Genomic DNA, 17,642 nt, shown 5'->3' with positions numbered 1-17,642 from the left:
TGGGAACTAGACTTTTGGCTTGGAGTATTTAGTTTTTGTGGTGTGTCTTAATGTGGCAGGCAAATTCTAGAAAAGGCCTATTTGTTATGGTTACAAGTTCGCCGAACTTTCAATTTTTTATAATTTAAACAAAACTGAAACGAAATAATGTTTATATTTTATTACGACAGGTAGAGGTGTTGATAACTACATTAACAATACAGAAACCAGTGCTCCGAGTTTCAAACGTTTTCACTGTAGGAACCAGACTTCTCCCTTCGGTAAGTAGAAACAGAAGAAAATACTTAAGTTTTTCATTCTCCAATATTATTTTATAGAATATATGCATGAAACATCAAACAAGCTTTGTTTGGTTATTTTTAAATGAATCATATATAGTACATATATAGAGTATTGCATTTCAACTAACAGAGAAAGAGACTTAACATACCTTCAAGACTAAACTAAATGAATCAATTAGTGCTAGAGTAAATTTCTTTTTTGTCTTTTAGGTATTACATTTGTGTGCTATACTCATTACTTTTTAATTTATTGAAACAATATATATGCATATATTTCTCTGCTTTCAGATATCAGGAACAGTGGTGACATACGTTCTGGTAGCCCTCCAGTTCCATACCTCGTGGAAAGGATAGTTATGAACTCTTCCATTATCATTAGTTCAATCTTAGAAACAAAAATAAAAATACTTTTACATTCTGTTTCTTCTTCATTTTCACCGCTATAAGTTCACTTTCTCTAATGACATCAATGTCTTAAAATTCAAGAATCAAAAAAATTCTTGGAAACTGGAATTTTTACATTATTGGACAGGTGCTAAAATGCCAATTCGTCCATCAATTCTACAGAACAAGTTTAGTGATGACGTTATTTCAAAAGTTTGTTATTAGGTGGATCTCACTTTATTATGTTGTAGAAATTGTAACTTAGCGTATTTCGTCACCTTAAAAAATAAAATAAAAATTGACTATTTCACTAAGTATGTATTTAACTTAAATTAATTTAAATTATTTCACTAATGTTTATAATTGCACCTTTTCTGGATACCACTAGAATAGAAAAAAAGTAGACCTCCTCACGTTTCTGTCTGCTGTCTGTTGGCAAACTGCAATCGTAAAACGCCCCCAAAAAATTTTTCTGTTCATTTCTGCTGAAAAATTTTGCTAAATATATCCTGTCTAAAATATTCAAAACATTATTCTTTTACATCTGTGGTTCATTGATTCAGCGTTATTTTCAAAATTGGATATGTAGTTTTTTGGAAAAACGATATGGAACTCTTATCAGTTAGGTATCTAAAAAATTGGATTCCTTTAAAGGTTAATAATTTAATAAGGTAGGTACCAATTTTTAACTTGTTTCTTCCTGCAGCTATTAAAAATTGTACAATTAGTTGTAATTTAGTTGTACAATATTTTCTTCCACATACTTCTTCCCATTTTGACTGCATTATACCCATGACCTGCAGAAATGATAAAAATAAAACTACCAATAAATAGAAAATGAGATCCACATATAGTACCTACCTTTAGTAGATACTATATGTGTACAAGGTACAAGGTACAAGGTACATGGTATTCATTTTATCTGTCCACTTTTAAATATTTCTGCATAGGCAACCCATTTTACGTTTCATAAACAGCTTTGATTAATTTTTATTTTTAAATAATATAATGAAAGTATAGATAGCAATGATCAGAACCAAAATTATGACAAATTATTTCTGTCAGCCAAATATTTTCGATTTTCGTTTGTTTTAAAATGTTTTCGAATTCTGAAAAAACAGATATGGTATTAATATTGGGAAAGAGTGACAAAAGTTTTGATGCAGCTGTTCGTCTCTACGCCAGGCAATATCCCAATAGAAGAACTCCCTCAAATCAAGCGTGTAGAAAAGTTGAAAAAAAAGTCACGAGAATTTGGGCAATTCAAAAAAAAAGTTAGAAATCGAACTGTAACAACACCGGATAATAAAACTGCGCTAATTGAAATTGTAGCAGAAAATCCCCACGTTAGTCAAAGACAGATTGCAAAACAAATGGAGATTAGTTTGGGTTCGGTTTTCAACATCTTGCCGTTTATGTACCGCCATCTACCACCTTTCATGTTTACGAGTTATTCCTTGACATGCTTAACAACTTGCAAGAGTCACATATTGAAAATACAGTTATCATAGGAGATTTCAATGTTCCCGAATTTATAGACAACCCAAATAATAGATTTGCGGCACTTTTACAAAATTTCTCAAATTTTCATAACTTATCACAACTTAATACCATACGTAATAAACTTGACCGCATCTTAGATCTTGTATATACTAATATTTTATGCTCAGTAACTCAGAGTGAAGGACCAGTTGTAGACGAAGATGATCACCACCCTGCTTTAACATTCATCTAGAGTATACCGTAAACTCCAGTACCCACCACTTCAGTATGAATCCAACAGCTAAGCATTATAATTTTCGGAAGGCTAATTTCCTATTATTGTATGATATACTATCCTCCATAGACCGGTCTTTCTTAGTTGATGTATCATATGTTGAGGAAGCCTGCTCTGAATTTTATCGGGTCTTGAATGATATCTTTAAAAGATCTGTTCCTATGTTTAATTTCAGTCATAAAGCTCATCATTATTCCATTTGGTTTAGCGGCCAATCAGCATTCTATGTAATTTTTCAAAATTTTTTGAATCGGTTATCTACAAACATATTTACTTTTCCGTCAAGAGCTTTATTACACCATTTCAACATGACTTCGTTAAGAAGAGATCCACTGTAACCAATTTATCGTGCTTCAGTCAGCATGTTACAGAAGCTTTGGACCAAAATATACAAGTATATGTGATGTACACGGATTTCAAGAAGGCTTTCGACCAAATTGACCATCATATACTGATGGAGAAACTAAATTTATTTGGATTCTTAAACTCGCTGCTACTAGTCTTCAGATCCTACTTATTCGATAGAAAAATCTTTGTACGATATCGAAACTTTGTCTCCAGGCCGTTTTGCCCTACCTCCGGAGTACCGCAAGGGTTCAACCTGTGGCCTCTACAATTTTTGTTATACATTAATGATGTAGTAGACTCCTTATCTTGTTATAAACTACTTTTCGCTGACGATCTTAAGATATTCCACTCAATAAGTGTGCCTGAAGACTGTGACATTTTACAAAAAAATATAAACGCCTTATCTTCATGGAGTGCATCTAATCGACTATTGTTAAACAAGATAAGTGTTTTAAGGTGACTTACAGTAGAAAATAGTTCAATTTTGTTTATAATTACTCCATTGAGGGAACCCATACTATAGCCAAATTAGATACAGTTAAAGACTTAAGGTTACCAACGCGGTTTTATCCGACGGTTAGTGTTTTGCGCATTCGTGGGGGCTCAATTACGAAGCAATCAAGATTTTTTATTTAACGTTTTGTTTACGGATGAAGCCACATTTACCAATAACGGGTGTGTAAACAAACACAACTCACATTATTATGCCCAGCAAAATCTCCATTGGTATTTGGAAAAGCACTTGAGCACTTCCAAGAAGTTTTCAAAGTTAATGCTTGGTGTAGAATTGTTGATAACCACGTGGTTGGTCCACATTTTTTTTAAGGAAATTTAAACGCACCTGCGTTTCTAAATGTTTTAAAGAATATTTTATCTGAACTGTTGGAAAACGTAGAGCTAGACATACGAAGAATAATTTGTTTCAAAATGATGGCGCTCCCGCTCATTATCAGAGAGACGTTAGGAACTATTTCCACAGAGCGTTTGGACGAAGACTTATTGCTAGAGAAGGAGAGTACGCTTGGCCTGCACGGAGCCATAATCTAACGCCATTAGATTTTTTTCTTTGGGGGAAGGTAAAAAATGACGTTTATAGTGTCCCAATAGAAACTTACGTGAAAGGATAATAGCGTTATGCAGATCTATAACTTCCGACATGTTAGATAGATTTCGTAGAAATTTTGTGAAGATAGGGATGGCAGGCATTTTGAACATTTATTAGAAATTCGTTTTCGTTGTAATCTGATCGATGAATAAATTGAGTATTAATTTTTTCAATTTTGTCACTATTTGACATTGACATCTTTGTAATTTTTTTTCTATGCTTATTAAAAAAAAATAAATTGGACGAAGTCGTCTCTGAGGTGTATAATATGTTGCCTATACAAAAATTATCAGGCGTGAACAGATAAAATGAACAGCCTGTATACATACCTACAAATACAAATTACAAGATTTACTAAAACAAATGCTACGATATATTTAAAACAAAACTTCCCTACATATAACACTAAATTCTTTAAGTTTAGGCAGACATATTTCGACGGCAGACACAATTCTGTTCTAACATCGAACAAAAAAAGGTATATTTTGAATGAGATTAGTGCAATAGTAGTTATCTTTGTTGTTACCTGCTTAAAACTATAAAAATGACCACAACGAACTCTTCCAAATTCATACTTACTGAAATGCTAAAACTACGTGCATGCACCATAAAAACAAATATATAGTGTGCTGAAAGAGAAAGTTCAAAATGTTTTCCTTTCTTATAAGTTGTTTTTTTCCGAAAAGGTTTCGCGACATTTTTTGGCTAATGTAAGGATAATAACACGGAATCCATCTTCGCAGTTGTTCTAATTTGTGAGTCTTTTGCTATAATTAAAATAATATTATTTTAATTATTAGCCCAGATCCATCATCAAATTTGAGTCTTGGCTCTTAATTCACAGATAAAAGGGGATCAAACATATTAATTTGTTTACATTTTTGCTAATATTTTGTGCAATACCATCAAATAATTTTAAATATTTTTTAAATAATTATGAATAAATATATACATCTATGCAACCAATTATACATAAGATGGATCAAGAAGTGAAAACACTCCATGAACGGATTTATGATTTGCCATCGTTCCAGCATACTTTTTCGTCAAGATTTTGGATATAATTGTTTTTCTAGAAGTGCATGTGTCACTTCGAATACATAGTGAAAGTAAATTACACAAGGCCCCATCAATTAAAGCTAAATTCTTTTCAAATGTACAGCTGCATGTTGTCCATCCTTGAAGCATGCGCAGTAGAGTAGTTATGGCCATAGATGGCCGTATCTTTTCTTTTCTGTGGTGACCACATGTCGGTGTAGTTAACCAATGTGCGAATTGTCGGAAGTTCAGAAACAGAACCACGTCAGAATAAAATAGGTATGGTGTTTACACCTTTGGTTTACACGTGCAAAAGTGACGATGGAAGCATTACTTCTGATCCTTAACGTTGAAAATTGTGTTAAACCAACAAGGACTTGGTTATGGTTTATCGTTAATTTTGTGTCTACAACATTAGTGTAAGTTCGACATTCAGCGATAAACAGGTAAGTCTTTCTAATACCGTGGTCTTGATAGTGTTTGTAACTGTGTTAATTAACGCCAGCCCAACGTAAAAGTATTCAGTTTTGAGATTTATTAAACTGTAATATCAAGTCAATTTTACTTATTAGTTCAGTACTGTTATTTTGCATTCAGGGTGGAGTATCAGTAAAAGTCTAATTGTAAGATTACTTATTTGCCGGTTTACCGAAGTTACGTAGATTTTTAACTAAAACCAGATACCAATCGTATGCTTAATGAAAGAACGAAGGTGGGTTTATGCAAGAAAATTTAACGTTAATTGTAAAGGAATGTCATATAATCCCACTTTATTTTATTTTATGCTTTCGCCAAAGTTAAATGAACAAACAAGTGCACATGCGGTCCAAACGTCATAATAAAATTTTGATATTTGACAACATGAAAACTTGGCCGCTAAAGTCCCTAGATAAATAAACCTAGCGCAATTGGGCGCCATATTGTGTCCGCAACAAATACAAAATAAATACATAAAAATTAACGGACTCGATGTTTGCATACAAAGCCTAAATTTTGATGTTTAACTAAACATTCATTTATGTTTAAGCGTTATTTGTTCAATGTACTTAAATGCTATTGATTAACATAAGGGGTGAGTAAAAAATATAGATGGGAAACCTTGCAATACTAGTTTATTAACAAAATACCCTATGAATGTATAAAACATTAAATAAATGTAACAAATAACAATAATAAAATTAATTTACATTAAAAGAAAATTGTAAACATTGAACAAAAGACTAATTTTCTAACACTCTAGTTAGAATTTCACGTAGTTGAATAAGTTCAATAATCCAACTTTTTTATTTTTGTTTTAAAATCGCATGCTTCATTGCAACACTGCGACTAATGCTGCAGGATACACTAAATATCAAAACAGGCCCAGCCAATTGCAGCAGAGGGCGGATTCAATTTGAATTTTGTTTAAATCGTCGCGCCAAATAACTTGAATCCTTTTAACTCGCGTGTGGACAATGTTTTTATAGATTGCCATTTATTATTTGCGTTGCTTTTATTCAATTAAATAAAAACATGAAAACAAAACAGGCGTTAATAACGTATTATCTTTGTTACTTAATAAAATGACATATTAATATATTTAATATTTACAATGAAACAATACAGAAAACTTATAAAAAAATACATACAAATAATTTATCAAGATAAGATACAAATACATAAATTATTAAAATATTAAAATAATACACACTAAAACAAAACTTCATCTTCAAATTTATCAGGCATTTGATTTTACATCTGCTGGGAAATAATGAGAATTACTACAAGTAAAAATCATTCAAATCAATTAAAAAGATTCAATCAAATCTTTACTATTATTTCTTCTTTGCGTTGTTAGGATGATAGCTCTGTTTTTCAATTTTTCTTTTTACGGACTCTGGTTTCTCAAATTTCTTTAGGATTTCCAAACATTGATTAGCGGATTGCTAAAAATCTTCATTGTTTAATTGTGACAGTTTCATTAAAATCTCTTCAGTCTTGATTTTTCTACGCGTCTCGTGATCTATTTCAGCTATTGTTTCACAATTATTACATTTTTCTTCGATAAATTATTCGATAAATTATTTTCTCACAATGTATTTTATAATTCGGATTTATCTGAATTTAGCAATCCGAATTCACAGAATTACATACAAGTGGCTCCAGACAAAACATTTTTTTTTGCTGTGTACGCATTTAATAACGTCCGAGGTACAGTCATTCCGTCTTTTAACATTAGAAATGGCACCTCGCAAACGAAACCGCAAGAAAGATTTGGCACTAAAGTATGGTGTGGCAACTTCCACGATAAGTAACATTAAAAAAATATATAATCTCATACAGTCATAATGTTTATTAGGAGTATTATTTATTATGGTAACCTACCTCTCCATATTAACCGCACGTTTCGAATGGGATAATGTGTTTCACACAAATCACACAGGGACAAACTATAAAATTAATAACGGATAGCATAAAATCACAAAATAGTGTAACAGTGAAATGTTGTTTAAGTATTTTGTGATACAATATTATCTAGAACACGGACGAATAGCGCGGGATAGCTAAGCTGGTTGTCAGCTGCAAACTGTCAAACAGACAATGGATGTGATTGGTTACAGTGCAGCGACTATGGCTATTGGTTGGGCCTGATTTGAGATTAAGGGCGACTTGTACAATAGTTGGTCAACGTCAGGTTAAAAATGATCTGCTGGTCATTCTTCGATCAGTACACAAGTGACTTGTTCAATTGGTGATCAGACGCTGACGCGCAGTTCAACCTTAGATCAATGTAACCAAGCGATTGACCATAGTCAACATAAGATCAACCATTAATCAGTTGACGGTGATAGACAATTTGACAAATAAATCGTTAGTTGCGTTCATATATGAGTATTATTACTAATCCACATAAAGTTAAAAAAGAGTCCCTGTGCTCATTATGGCAAGATATCAAGATTTTCTTGGAGATTTAACCGATGATGAAGATTTTTTAGAACTATTAGATGAGGTATTAACAATGTTTTTTGTTTTATTAAACTTTATTACAAATTTTCATCGCAATTTAGGTTATGGAACCACGGCTACCCCGAATTTTTCGGAATAGAATCGATCCCTTTGAAATATATAATGATAAGGAATTTAAACGACGTTATAGACTGTCCAAAGATGTTACAAATTTTATAATAAACGAAATTAGCCCAGAAATTTCATCACAAACGGACAGAAACCATGCTTTATCAGCATCAGAACAAGTAATAATAACACTTCGATTTCTTGCAACTGGTGCATTTCTAAAATTGGTAGGCGATCATAGTGGCGTAGATGAATCAACTACTAGTCGTGTAATTACGAAGGTAATTTTTGCACTTGCAAGGATACGACCACAGATCATACAAATGCCAAGAACAGAAGCCGAAAAGAGTGCAGTGAGACAGGGTTTTTATAATATTGCCAGATTTCCTCGTTGTGTTGGTGCCCTGGATTGTACACACATTAAAATTTTGTCTCCAGGAGGACGTGACGCTGAAGTATATAGAAATCGGAAAAGTTTTTTTTCTTATAATGTCCAAGCTATATGTGACGCAAACTTGAAAATTCTTGACATTGTAACCCGATGGCCTGGATCTGCACATGATTCGTATATTTTTGCTAATTCGAGAATAAAACATCGTTTTGAAAATGGTGAATTTGGGGATGGTGTTCTATTAGGGGATAAAGGTTATGCCGTAACAAATTATTTAATAACACCACTGCGAACTTTGGTTACACCGGCCGAGAATTTGTTTAATCAAACACACATTTGGACCAGAAATCCTATTCAGAGATGCTTTGGCGTACTGAAAAGAAGGTTTCCTGTACTTGCTTTAGGGATCAGACTAAAGTCTACTAAAATACAAGCACTCATTGTAGCGTGTGCTGTTCTTCACAACGTAGCTTGTGAACTGAATGATGAAGCACCAGACGACATAAATGAGGACGTAGAACGTGAAATTGCTGCAGCTATAATAGATGATGACATAATTGAAGATAACCGTGCACACAACGTTAATAATATTGTTAGACAAACTTTGATTAACCAATATTTTGAAAATTTATTATGATTACATATATATATACATATTTATATACTATAACAAAATTACATTTTAGTTTATTCAAGAGATTTTTTTAATAATTGTAATTCTAAATCATGTTTTTCCTGCATGTGCTGCATTCTTAAATTGCATTCTTGCAAATATATTTGATGCCTTTCCTAGTTGTGGCGAAGTTTTTGATCATGTTCCTCTCGTAAAAATTCTTTCTGTGAAACAGCACATTCTGTTTTTTGCGCTGACCACTGGCTTAATTTATTTTTTAAATTGCCATGTGGTGTGCGCAGTGATGTCTTGTTTCGCTTTGGTACACCTGGAGAATTCCATTTTGTTTGTAACCTTAATAAATTTGAGGACACTTCTTCCTGGATTTCATCACTTAACTCATTTTTCCCATCAGAATCATTGATTTCGATGGTGATGGTTTCATCCACAACTTCAGTGCCCACAACTTCTATGTTATTCTCTCTTGTTGGATGATCATCCGTGGCATCCGAATCAAAAATGGAGTCATCACCCGTCACTTGCTTACCTATAAAAATAATTTTTACTACCAATTTCACAAGTCTAAAATGTGGTTCACACTATAGGACTGCACTAATTGCCCTGTGTGAGTATTTAAGGCTCTTCCTTACAGTCATTAAAATCTGCCGAAATACGGCAAAACGCCACTTCCAATATCATCCTTACTATAGCACTTGAAGACTTGTGCGACATATCTATTTGTTCGTGATACAAAAATCTTCATGGAAATAGTTTTTATATTGCATTAAAGGCTTCCGTTTTTTTAATAAAAAATAAAAACAGAAAAACTTATTTTTCTCTTTGAGCCAAAACTATAACGTATTTTGGCTTAAAAAAATCTGACAGTGTAGATAATATTATTGCTCACCTGGGGCTAATAATTATTTTTTCGTTAAACTATCCATTTTTTAGTTATTGTTGATTAAAGCAAGACCTAAAAAGGGCATTTTTTCTAAATGTAGGCAACCAAACATTTTTCGTCAAGAACGAGCCAAGAAAGTGTATGATTTATGATAGGGGTTGGCCACTATTGAGAGATTATACGGATTTAAAACCTTTGTTGAGAAAATATGCAAATGAGGTGACCGTAGTGTGTTCTACATGAAGGTTGTGGAATCGTACAATTATGTAGGAGTATTATATTAATCTAATTTCAGAATAACAAATAAATAACCGAGTTTGGATTTTTTACAAAACTGCCTAACTTGTTTCAACAGCTATAATTACCGCTGATCCCAAATGTGAGATAAATTAGACAAATTTTAAAATTATCAATCACTGAAAAAGAAAAGAATAGAACAACTTTTTCCAAAGCACACAATGAAGATTCGATTATATGTGACACTAATAATCCAATGTATGTGTTGAATTACTTACATATCTTTATACATATTATAGCCTCTTCTAAATTTAAAAATGTATATAAATTTTTTTGACTGAGATAGTGTATAATAAATATAATGATATAAAAATAAATAATGGTCTGTAAATCATAAATCTTTTTTTATTATAGGACGAAGCTGCTGATTTCGACTCCATCGTGAATCAATAATTTCTGCGAGCATGGCTTTTAAATAAAATTTTTCCAAATAATTTTCCATTTTTTTTTTTTATTTATTTGTTATTCTGAAGTTAGATATTAATATAATACTCCTACATAATTGTACGATTCCACAACCTTCAGGTAGAACACACTACGGTCACCTCATTTGCATATTTTCTCAACAAAGGTTTTAAATCCGTATAATCTCTCAATAGTGGCCAACCCCTATCGTAAATCATACACTTTCTTGGCTCGTTCTTGACGAAAGAAGATGTTTGGTTGCCTACATTTAGAAAAAATGCCCTTTTTAGGTCTTGCTTTAATCAACAATAACTAAAAAATGGATAGTTTAACGAAAAAATAATTATTAGTCCCAGGTGAGCAATAATATTATCTAAACTGTCAGATTTTTTTAAGCCAAAATACGTTATAGTTTTGGCTCAAAGAGAAAAATAAGTTTTTCTGTTTTTATTTTTTATTAAAAAAACGGAAGCCTTTAATGCAATATAAAAACTATTTCCATGAAGATTTTTGTATCACGAACAAATAGATATGTCGCACAAGTCTTCAAGTGCTATAGTAAGGATGATATTGGACGTGGCGTTTTGCCGTATTTCGGCAGATTTTAATGACTGTAAGGAAGAGCCTTAAGAGGCTGCTTACCTATAATTTCCTTTATTTGAATATCCAGCTCAGTAACGGGTGACGGGTCTGACGGGCCCCCACCAGTTCCAAAAGCATTGGATCTCTCTTGTGGAAAATTTCCTTTAGCCCTCTTCTTTAAATTATTATATTTATTTTTGAGCACAGTTACATCACATGCGGTTTCGCCACTCATGCTGTTAAATTCAGCACATTGAGCTTTCCACGCTGCATTTTTTTTCCTGTTACTGTTAGTGTCTGACTCCTTGCATTCAATAATATTCTTTTACTTAGATATCAGCGATATCAGAACATGTTGTTCTTTCGTGCTGAAATTGCTGGAACGTACTAATTTGGGCTTTCCTGTGGACGACATTGAACACATTTTCGCAAGTACAAACTGGAAAATATGAGAAGTGAAATTATTATACGCTGTAGTTACCACATCACTGTTCTTACCACGACGTAACAAAATCTTTTCTAATAATAAAAAATATAATATTTAAATTATATTAAATATATCACTCAGGTTTCAACTTGCCGACTTGCAAACACAACAATAATAACGGAAATGACGGAACCACGTTGCTGTTTGTTTTGAACGCTGTCAAATTGTGTATGTAACCTCACTTTCTAACCATTTTCAACCATTTTCAACGATATTCAGTGCTACCAACTGCTTAAAATGCTTAGTCAACTGACCTGTCGTTAACCGCGCTATGTACAAGCAAATTAGTCTTGAACTCAGATCAAAAGTGACCAACGAATGAACCGTTGGTCATCTGACCGGCAGTTCAGCGAAGTTTTATACAAGTCGCCCTTAGTGTATCCTCTACTGCTGCTGTTTTCCTGTCTATTTTCTTTATTATTGTCTCTGAGAGCAAAATGGATCCTGCATTTAATAAAAATGCTTAAGCAGTTTTTTATAATGTTGCGGCAGAACGGGATAGTTTTAGGCAATACAGTGCTTTTTAGTAAAATGTCTATTAATTGTGTTCTTTTGACTGAATTTTGGATAATTGCTTTTTCTGAACTCCTAAATGCTTGTTCACAGTATTCAAAATACGTATATAGTTCTTTGCTAGGAAAAAAAAAAGATTTTCTTTATATTCCCGCAGTTGGGTTAACAACCAAAGATCTTTATCGGAATTTGCAGTTAGTGAAGCAAAACATATTTCGCACACACCGGATTGCCTTTTCATTTTGTGAATGACAGCTCCCACTAAATAATCTAGAGCAGATTTTGCACTTTCACTCAATTTTGGTGAGGAACCTGCCAAATAATTTGAAAGATCCATTATAAAGTCGTCCCTATCTTCACTATCAAGGTCAGTTTCAATTTGCTTTTTATTTAGTTCCTTACAATAACTTATTAAATGGTGTTGATCACTGCATTTATAATTACTGTGGCTCGCATTTCCTTCAAATTGCGAGAGAGAAATTAATTTTAATGCAACTTTAAATTCTCTAGCATCAGGAACCGATTGTCGATTTCGAATTTGTGAAAATAATTTTTACAAGGCATCTGGAGTAGTGCCCTAATAATACATATTGAAAATTCTCCTGCTTTAAATACCTACTTTGCACATACAAAGCGGTTTGTATAGATAATAGCATTCCACTCTGATGTGGCTCACCATGTTTATAAATGAATGGAAACAAATTATATTCCTCTTCTTTTCCTTGAGAAATGCCATATTTAAAAAAACGTCCAGTCATATATTTGAACCACGAGAAAAACGAACCAAGCGGTTGTTAAATATTTTTTCTCCATATTTTTTTCGTTATGTGAGCACCTACGTCATGATTTAATAGCACAACACTAACCGACACATTCATTTGCTTTGAGATGAGGGCAAAGTTTTAGCATATCATCTTGATCTAAAAAAATTCTTGTTAAATTGCCTCTATCGATATGAAATTTGATGGCAAATGTTGACTTTTCACAACAAATTCATCCAAATAAAAAGTTCGCCCATATATAAGCGCAGCCGCTACATTTTTAAAAATGCGGACACAATCAGGCATTATAAACAATTTTTCATTAGATGCCAAAATCCGCGATTTTGGCCATACAGAAATTGTGTGCTCTACTTATAACAGAGTACAGTTTTTCTTGCATTTCTTCTGCTGCAAATGAGTTGCTTGTATATTCATATGCGACAATCTGTTTCCAACCGGTTGCTTTTGCAACTCGACTTTTCTGCGAGACTGCAATCTCGCTTGGATCTTCGGGAGCATTGTTTTTCTCGAGGGGATGTACTCCTTCTATTTCGTCTCCGGTAAGAAAGCAGTGCAAATTAGTAAGTCATTTAAATGCAGCTGTAAACTGCACTACGTCAGGTTTTGTATTGCGCCTGCCATGCGTTCTAATAGCAGCAAAAAAATTGTCAATGCAATCTTGATTCCAAGCACGTGGCAAAAAGTACTCGTGTCAACAATTTTGTTCGTAAATACAAGAACCCTTCAATTATTTTAACTCAATGTTTGGTCGATGGAACTTTTACATATATGCCCTTTTTACTATTCCAAAAACGCATTGATTTAAGTACTTTCACATATTCTTCCCACCACTTTTTATGTCCAGAATCAGCCGAAACCCTTCCTTTAAATGGTTTACTTATTGGCGCCTGTTTTGCATTACCATTCGGACTTTCAAATAATATATCCATAAACAAGATGAAATCTGCAGTTTGCACTGCTTCAGCAGGTAAGCTGTTGCCACACAGAAGACCTAGAAAGAATAAAAAAATTATTGCTTCCATTGCCTGTCAATCCCTTTAACAAAAAAAAAACATTTACATGGTTCGCAATTTTTTTAGTTCTATGGTCGCCAAAATTCTCGATACCTTCAATAATATCTTTTTTAGAATTGTACGATAATTGTGCGGTAATACTCATTGCATCAAATCATATAACCACACACAGTTCATCGTTTTGTTTTAATTTTGCCACTGACTGCTTGAAACTGTCCATTAGGCGTTTATTCAAGCCAAGGCGGAGTGGAATTTTATTTAATAAATTAATTAATGTCCTAGGTGACGGCAAACAAAAAATCTTAGATAATAAGCGGTATGCTTTCGCACTGGCCTTAACAAGTGTTAGATACAATAATTTCTCTTTTAAAGTAAATCTGCGATTTTTGGGTTTAAGTTTTTGGTTTCTCAAAACGTGGAGATTGAGAAACTTTCACTGCTTGGGCCAATTTCATCCGGAGATTCCCTATTTTCTTCTCCATGCTCATTTGTTTTACCGACCATCCATCGCCATGGAATGAAACCTGTTGCAGCGGGGTGCCAACTATGCTTGGTTGGTTGCATCTGCACTGCGCAAAATGCTCTCTCGTTTTCTTGTTGCTGCAACACAGAAACAAACATAAGTTGGTTTTCTGATTACATGAATGAATAATGAATTGTGGATTCGTTTACAATTCTTTAAAAAATTCTTCCTTATACTTTTACGTACAGGTCTTATTCTAACAATCCTTGCCCTATATATAAAAGCTTATTACAAAATTCTCCTCCTTCATGGTGTCCTTTTACTTTTGCCACTCAGTATATTTACGTGGTGTTCTAGGGTTAAAGTTTTAAAAGTTACCTGAAATACTCTTATGTTGATATTGTCCTGATCAGCTAGCGGTATTAAACCCATTTCTTAAAACTTGAGGTTGGAAACGTGATTCTGCCTAAGATATATTTTGTGGAGATCCGAAATTACAACGCCATGTTGATGAGCTAAATTCCTTGTTCTGATATGCAGGAAAGAGTCTATATTGCAAAATGTTATAATTAAACATAAGTACTTTGATTAGGAAATTTACCTAAATCTAATGATAAGTTTTTCTTCAGCGTACGAGAAAACCTTTTATTTTTTGCTGTACCGATACAATTCAAATTCTAATCAGTTCTTATTCTAACATTCCTTAGCCTATATATAATATTTAAAATCATATGTTTTTTTTGCACTTTGATTGCAAGGTGTGACCGTTCATTTTCTTGGAGTTCATTTAAGAGATCTAAGTACATACTTATTTAAAATAATAACATTGTTCTCTCCTTCAACTGTTTTTGGTTAGTCACCAAATGTATTTCTTTGCAAGTGAATACGCAAAAATTGAAATACGCAAAAGAAGACCTGGTCGACCTATCAGTCGATTGGGAGACTCATTAACACCTTTATGGCCCAATGGCAAACCGATAAGTGACCCTAAATTGAAAGATTTGCAGTCATTTCTGCATTTAATACCGGCAGATGCACAACCCTTCTACAAAAATCTAGCGTCTTCTGGTTACACAGAAGATGATGTAGAGGGTTTCACTGACATTTTGAAATGGAAAATTCTTAAATTTATCAATTATTAAACCACATTCTTTATATTTGGGTGCATTAAATAATATTATTCTAAGTATGTCCTTTATTGTGCAGAATAGCACCAATCCACAAAATATCAATTATTTTTAGGAAATAAACGCATAGGACCCGTACACCATTTTATCCCCTGCAAAGTATAATTATTTTGATTTTTTCACGTACATAAAATTTAGAAGTTTATTTTATAGAATTATGAAATGAAGCAAATTACGTTTTTTAATTTTATGTTGTGGGTTGGTGCCATTCTGCAAAAACCGTCCAGTTTACAAACATTAAACACAGTTTTTTGACTTAACAAAACAAAACAGAGCGTGAAACACGTGTAACGTAGGAAATACGCATCACCCATGAATCAACTGTCAAGTGTCAAATATACATTGATCATACGCGTTCTTATGAATCCATTCGCCTCTCTAAGTGATCTCTGGCAAAATCATCAAATATTTTCAAAAATTTCCAGGAAATTCTCCCTTTGACTTAAAACTGTTCTTAGTTATAACACGTGTTTTAAAATTCCACTGGGTTTTGGAAGCACGTGATATTCTATTGTAATATTCATCCAGAATTTGAGTTCGTTTTGTTGACTTTAAAAAATTATTTGAGATACCAGTAATATTTGCAAAAAATATCAATATTCATTAGATGCCAAAATACGCGATTTTGGCCATACAGAAATTACTGATTGTACTTGTAATCCTACCTTGTGTGCTCTACTTATAACAGAGTACAGTTTTTCTTGCATTTCTTCTGCTGCAAATGAGTTGCTTGTATATTCATATGCGACAATCTGTTTCCAACGGGTTGCTTTTGCAACTCGACTTTTCTGCGAGACTGCAATCTCGCTTGGATCTTCGGGAGCACTGTTTTCCTCGAGGGGATGTACTCCTTCTATTTCGTCCCCGATAAGAAAGCAGTGCAAATTGTCCAGTACTTCCAAAGCTAAATCCTGGTCTCAATTCGTAGTACGAAAATGAGCCGATAAGTCATTTAAATTCAGCTGTAAACTGCACTACGTCAGGTTTTGTATTGCGCCTGCCATGCGTTCTAATAGCAGCAAAAAAATTGTCAATGCAATCTTGATTCCAAGCACGTGGCAAAAAGTACTCGTGTCAACAATTTTGATCGTAAATAAATACAAGAAACCTTCAATTATTTTAACTCAATTTTTGGTCATATATGCCCTTTTTACTATTCCAAAAACGCATTGATTTAAGTACTTTCACATATTCTTCCCACCACTTTTTATGTCCAGAATCAGCCGAAACCCTTCCTTTAAATGGTTTACTTATTGGCGCTTGTTTTGCGTTACCATTCAGACTGTCAAATAACATATCCATAAACAAGATGAAATCTGCAGTTTACACTGCTTCAGCAGGTAAGCTGTTTCCACACAGAAGACCTAGAAAGAATAAAAAAATTATTGCTTCCATTGCCTGTGAATCCCTTTAACAAAAAAAAACATTTACATGGTTCGCAATTTTTTTAGTTCTATGGTCGCCAAAATTCTCTACACCTTCAATAATATCTTTTTTAGAATTGTACGGTAATTGTGGGGTAAACTCATTGCCTCAAATTATATAACCACACACAGTTCATCGTTTTGTTTTAATTTTGTCACTGACTGCTTGAAACTGTCCATTAGGCGTTTATTCAAGCCAGGGCGGAGTGGAATTTTATTTAATAAATTAATTAATGTCTTAGGTAACGGCAAAAATCCTAGATAATAAGCGGTATGCTTTCGCACGGGTCTTAACAAGTGTTACAGACGATAATTTCTCTTTTAAAGTAAATCTGCGACTTTTGGGTTTAAGTTTTTGGTTTTTCAAAACGTGGAGATTGAGAAATGTTCACTGCTTGGACCAATTTCACCCGGAGATTCCCTATTTTCTTCCCCATGCTCATTTGTTTTACCGACCAGTCCATCGCCATGGAATGAAACCTTTTGCAGCGGGATGTCAACTATGCTTCCTTGGTTGTATCTACACTGCGCAAAATGCCCTCTCGTTTTCTTGGTGCTGCAACACAGAAACAAACGTAAGTTGGTTTTCTGAATACA

General features: G+C 33.4%; 1 protein-coding gene across 3 annotated transcripts in view; it reads left to right on the top strand.

Moving 5' to 3' along the window:
* Positions 1-5,115: 5,115 nt before the first annotated feature.
* LOC135130432 (uncharacterized) overlaps positions 5,116-17,642 on the top strand; it is a 115,725-nt gene continuing 103,198 nt past the window's right edge. For all 3 annotated transcript variants that reach the window (XR_010280773.1, XR_010280772.1, XM_064057814.1), the window contains exon 1: positions 5,116-5,379. The gene's annotated coding sequence lies outside the window, so the exon portion shown is untranslated. The remainder of the gene's footprint in view (positions 5,380-17,642) is intronic.

This window comes from Zophobas morio, unplaced genomic scaffold (genome assembly GCF_036711695.1).
Source record: "Zophobas morio isolate AGI-343-1 ecotype UQ-CSIRO unplaced genomic scaffold, CSIRO_AGI_Zmor_V1 ptg000017l, whole genome shotgun sequence".
In the NCBI taxonomy this organism is placed as follows: domain Eukaryota; kingdom Metazoa; phylum Arthropoda; class Insecta; order Coleoptera; family Tenebrionidae; genus Zophobas; species Zophobas morio.
Note: the sequence above shows the minus strand (reverse complement) of the source record. Positions and strands in the feature narration are given on the sequence as shown.